This window comes from Ursus maritimus, unplaced genomic scaffold (assembly GCF_017311325.1).
Source record: "Ursus maritimus isolate PB19 unplaced genomic scaffold, ASM1731132v1 scaffold_13, whole genome shotgun sequence".
Classification (NCBI taxonomy): Eukaryota; Metazoa; Chordata; class Mammalia; order Carnivora; family Ursidae; genus Ursus; species Ursus maritimus.
In genome coordinates this window covers 41,499,179-41,505,178 of record NW_024423675.1, presented here as the reverse complement: position 1 = coordinate 41,505,178, position 6,000 = coordinate 41,499,179, and positions in this window count along the sequence as shown.

Below are 6,000 nucleotides of genomic sequence, written 5' to 3'. Positions count from 1 at the left end.
AGAGTCCAACCCTGTCATGATCCGCTCACCAGCCTTGCAGGTCTCCCGGCCAGCCTTGGGGAACCTCCCGGCCTGGGGGAAGATCAAGTTTATGCAGGCAGTCTCGCACCCTCATGCAGAGAAGCAAAGGAAGCGATTTGGATTGGGGAAATAGACTCACACATTGCTTGGGGGAAGATGCTCCAGGAATAAAGGGTATTTTCATGTCTTGTAAATATAAGGTTAGGCTTTTCCAACCAGGAGTGTGGCTTTCCTTTTTCTAAATATTTAGATTCCATAATGATTTTTAATATGAATGTGCTTATTTAATGGGAATACAATATGCAATTCTGTATTTCTTATTAAAACTCTAAGGAGCAATAATAGTCAAGGCTCGGAAAGCTTATTAAGACTAATACCCAAATGTGGTTAAATGCATTAAAACGCCTTAGTGAGGAATACGCACTATTGATCCCACTCACGGCCTTGGCTTTTGTGGAGGGTCCATTAAAGCACAGCATGTTATCAGTGCAAATTAGTCCCCAAAGTGCAGCTCAACTTGATCTTAAAATGAGGTGGCATGAAATTGAAGCTGAAATACCCGGGAAATTGCTGAATAATTATAGTTTTCTTCTTCTTTCCATGTTTTACATAATTTACTCATATAGGATTTTCAATATTTAGTATCTCATGGGCAAACAGTTTCCAAATTGGCTAACAAGATATAATAAAATACACTTTTTTATATACCTCAAAAAATTGTTTTATCTTCCTCCCTGGGGACCCAATACAAATAAATAATAGACACCAGCCCAAGTGAGATACAAATAAAGCCTCATGATCCAACATTTTGTTTATCAAGAATACTTCTAGACTATTCATCTACATAAGAACCTACCTTTCCCTCTAATTACTTTAATTTTATTCCCTGATGAGCAGTCCATCAAAAATATTTTAAGCATTTTCTGCCAGAGAGCACTAAATAAAGGTTCTTTTCTCAGTAGATTATTATAATTGAGGTGAAATTCGCACAATATAAAACAGCCACTGTAAGGCTTACAATTAAGTGGCATTTAGTACATTCACAGTGTTAGGCAACTAACACCTCTATCTAGTTCCAGCATATTTTCATCACCCCAAAAGAAAATTCTTGTACACATTAAGTCCTTCTTCCTTATCCTCCTTCCCCTCACCTCTGTTCCCAGGTCTTGGTGACCATCAAGTTTTGATTGCTTTAAAGGTGCTTGTAGCCAATCACAGAAAGATATTTCTATGTCTTTACCATGGGAATCCTATTAGTGACCCGGACCACTTGATAAAAATGGAGATTCCTGGGCCTCTGCCCACAGATATTCAATACAATCAGTCCCAGACTCTCAGTTTAGAGGCCATTTCTCCAGAATTTGAACACATCTAAGAGCTTTCTCTACCCCTAACGGACACTTGCAACATAATAGGGTGATAGGGATGTGAAGAGAAGGTCTCTTTGAGAAATTTCCTCTGATGGATATGGCAAAACATGGCGCAGGGGGCAGCCAGGTCCGGTCAGGGGAGGGCTTGGAGTATAATGCAGTATGTCTGTGTATGGGCCAAATAGAGATGTGTGCCGGAAGCTTCTACTGGACTGCGTGCTGAGAAAGTGGGGGTGGGGGAAGAGGAAGGAAGGTGGGGCAGGAAGGAGGTCGTAGGTAGGTAGGTAGGTATGGCATTCAATGGACTTTGACAGGAGGAGAGCTGGCTGCTGTTTTTATCAGGGAGGAGGAAGGGAAGACAGGCAGCTGTGGATTTGGTGGTGGGGAGGGAAAGTGCTCCCTGACTGATGTCTTCAGTTTTCTCCCCACAGCATGATACATGATTCACCACAGAGAGTGGGTGGTGGGTGTGTGGGAGTGTGTGGTTCCTTACAGGAGAATGAAAAGGCAGGAAGCTGCAGAGAATGAGGGCTCGCTTTCTAGAGGAGCCCAGAGGGTCTGCCGGGCTCCTGTGAGGGTGCCGCTGAGGGGACCCTGGACCCGCTGAAGGACAGACCCTTCTCTTCGGCACAGCCAAGACAAAGCAAGTGTGGAAGCTCCTCCGAGGTTCAAGCTTGCCAGGAAGAGAGAGGGGGTGAGGGCGTGAAGGCGTGAAGGCATTTGCAAGAGAAAAAATTCAGACTCTCTCAAGAATCCAAAGAACTAACAGAGAAAAGATTTTCATCATGAGTAAAAATGATAGGAATTGGTTAAGGATTTTCCCTATCCTCACCTAGAGCTCTTTCTCTATTCCATTCCCTGCCAGGCCTGTCACAAATGCTCCTTTCCTACAGGGTACATTTTTAAGGACCTTTTAAAAATGTACTTACCATGAAAAGACAATGCACATAAGAGCTTATATAATCTGATAACAAAAATGTGAAAATGCTTCAGCCTCACCGGCAAAGAAATGCAAACTTATTTGCTAAAATACAGCTAGCTTTGTTTGGTTCTTATAAAGGACACGTGTTGTTTTTATATGTCCAGTCTCCCTATCACCCATTTTATAACCGAATCCTCTTCCCCTACGTGTATACAGGAGGGACTTCTGGTTCCCTTGATTTGGGTTGATTTGGGTTTCTGTTTGGAGAGACCTCCATCAGGAACATCCCTGATCTTTCTCACTAGTGCCTTCCTCTCCTCCCTAAGCAGGGAGAATTGAGGGCCTTATCTGACAAAACTGAGCTTTCCCACTTCAGACTTCTTCTCTTGCCTGTTTTTATGAGCCAGTTTGTCTGTAAAATACATATGTCCTCGTCTGCTCTCTGTCTTGTGGCAAGGGGCCTGCCCCTGGGGGAGACTGAAAGCAGCCTAGCTCCATCCTGTGATTAAGGGGATAAATCTGTTTCATCAGGTCTAAAGAATTAGCAAATCCACTTGGCCACTGAGGGAAAACCACATTTTCTAGGTTTATCTATAATAAAGCTGATCTTTAGGTTAAGAAACAAAGAAAAAAAGAATTTCCTAAAGTACTATTGCCTATTTCCTCAGACAGAGCTCAGAGCATCCCAGGATTTCTCAGGTCCTGGTGCCCTGAGTGTCTCGGTAATTTTTTCCGTGGTGCTTCTCAGCCCAGAGACGTACCTCACAATTCTGTTCACTGAGTAGTTAGGTCCAAACAATTTAGTAAGTACTTATGCCCTAACAATTCCGTAGGTGTTTGAAAAAAATATGCATAATGTGAAAGAAGAAATAATGGCATTTCAATCTTAAACTGTCACAGCTACTTGTCAATGGGATGTGTGTGCCATTTGGGTCCTACACAACTTCTGACAGCTTAGAATCAGGCTGTGTACCACTACCCTCATTTCCTGTCTTACTCTGGCTTTCCTCAGGTACTTTTTACCACAGCAATAACTAAAAGCCAAATTTGCAAAGATGTGAGGTCATCAGAAGAAATGTAGTGTGCTCTCATTTGGAACCATGAGCTACCTTGAGCCAAGGCTTCCTGTGCTATTCCACGGATGGTGAAGATGGCCGTTTCCCTCAGAAACTTTGATCGTCCCATTGTGTCCCTGTGCATTTGTTGTGTACCCAGGGCACTGTGGTGTACAGTCTAGAACGACATACCTGAGATGAGAATTCTGTTTCAAGTTTGGCACTGACACCACGGTGCCCTTCTGCTTCTCTGCCCCCATCACCACGGGGAGGATGACGCTGATATTGCGCGTAGATAAAGGTCACAGGGAAGAAAATCAGGCTCAGAGCCTCAGTTAGACAGATTATGGAGATGAAACTTACATCCCATCCCAGACCAGACTTCCAGGGGCTGGAGTTAGATGGGACATGTACAAAAAAAGTCAAACTGGATCCGAACTACTCTCTGTTCTTATTTCAATGTTTTATAAATCCATTCAGTGTTGGTGCAATTCTTCTACACTGACATCTGTGTCTTGTCTCCTGGAGAGGAGAAGAAGAAAAAGAGAGTGAGACATGGCCGTCCCCAACCCCAGCATGGTCCTTCCCTGATCCCTGGAACATTTCTGGGCTAACACACAGAGAAAGAGAGGAAACTTACATTAAACCTATTTTTTCCCAATTTAGGGTCAGCTTCTGGAGCCTATCACATGCTGTGCGATCCTATGAAATGTAACAGAGACAAAATACATTTCTACCGATGAGTACAAGAAGCAGCTGTTAAATTTTCAAATTTTTTTTTTTTAACATGGTGCACATAGTCTTATAGGACGCCGTTTTTTTCCTGACTACACTTTGGAGAAAGGAAATGTGTGAAAGGAAAGATCAAAAGGGTTTTGATCTTTGGGTCAGTCACCCAATGTGCTAGTGATTGTGTAATTAAGTAATTCATTTTGCCGCTGAAATAACTACTTTCGTTTGCTTGTTGCCATGATGCTGGCCTAAATCTCATATTGCAATATCATAGTTCCCTAGGTACAAACGAAAGTTACTTTTCTATTTGGCCCTTTGAGGTTAAACATTACGTGATTGGTTAGCATCCATTCGTCTAGTTTAATGGCAATTTCTTTTCACCTCCACCGATGAGTCAGAAGTGGGGAGGCTTCACCCGTTTGAACTGGTGGGGAACGCAGAGACCCTAACTCAGGGTTTCTGGGGAAAAAAGTCAATCTCTTTCCCCCTGATGATGGTGAACACCATTGGTTTGGGCAGCTGGTATTAGCCAGGACTTCATTAAGAATTACCACCACGCTCAAATTGGAATCACTCAGGAGTGATTTTTTTTAAAAGATTTTATTTATTTGTTTGTTTATTTATTTATTTTCGAGAGAGAGTGAGCATGAGCAGGGGGAGGGACAGAGGGAGAAGCAGAGTCCCTGCCGATGATGTGGGACTTGATCCCAGGACGCTGGGATCATGACCTGAGCTGAAGGCAGACTCTTCACCGACGGAGCCACCCAGGAGTCCGCACTCAGGAGTGATTTAATAAAAGGGACTATCTGCAAAGGTAAGGGTAGTGTGAGGTGGAAGCACAAGGGATAGAGAAGCAGCGTAGGGCAAGCTACAGCAGAGCACACATCACATCTGTGCCCAGAGACGTAGGCACAGGGGTTATCAGGAGAGAATGGTAGAGAAAGGGCCACCTTGGGAAGAGCTCTGTACTTCAGGTAAGGAAGGTGGTCAGAACACCTTGACCTCACAGAGAGGAGACCAGACCAATAAATACTCCAGCTTCATTCTCCTCTCTCTGCTCTGTGTCCTCTACGGGCTTCCCATTGGCTGACTTCAGGCAGAAGCCAGGAGGTGAGGGAGCCTATTCATGTAATCCACACGGGTGGGTCTCTTGAGACCCAGAGCAGAGAGAAGGGCAGAGTGTGGGTGCGGAGGAATAACTGAAAACATTCAACACGCAGTCTCTTGTGATGGCAAGTGGAGGCAGCCAAGACTGGAGCTGATGCTGCACAAGTCAAAGCAAAGAAAGAACCTGAGTGGCTGGTGACAGGCAAGCCCAGGGTCTGTCCTGTCTCTGGATTCTCTGCTCTGTAAGACAAGTTTCCATGTTGTTCAAGCCAGCTGAAGTCATAGGAGCTGTGACAAAGCCACACAAACTATCTCGGCTCAATGCTTTTTCAAGCTGCAAGTGGTAACCCATTAGCAGGTTGTGAATCAGTTTAGTAGGTTAAAACCAGCACTTTCTAGAAATGGAAGGAACAGGCACAGAAAAATTACAGAGTCTATGAGGGTATAAAAAGAATAAGTACCTTTTCACGAAACTTTTATTTCAATCCTATGTGTGTACTCATACACAAACATCCTTACACTAGACATGTCAAATTCATTTCTTACTGTATGTCACAGTTAAAAAAAAAAATTTGAAACTCTCTCTGCAAACTAGCAAAGGATGTTTCTCCCTCAGAAATTTCTCCTCAAGTATATTATGCATTCAAGAAATCTCCTTAACCTCAGAAGTCTGGGGGGCACCTTCAAGAGCACAGTAGTCTTCATGGTCACAGTTTCTAGAATTCTCTGTATGTGAAAACAGGCCACATGGTTCAAGAGGCTATCGTTCTCTTTATAGTAATAAAATGTTTCT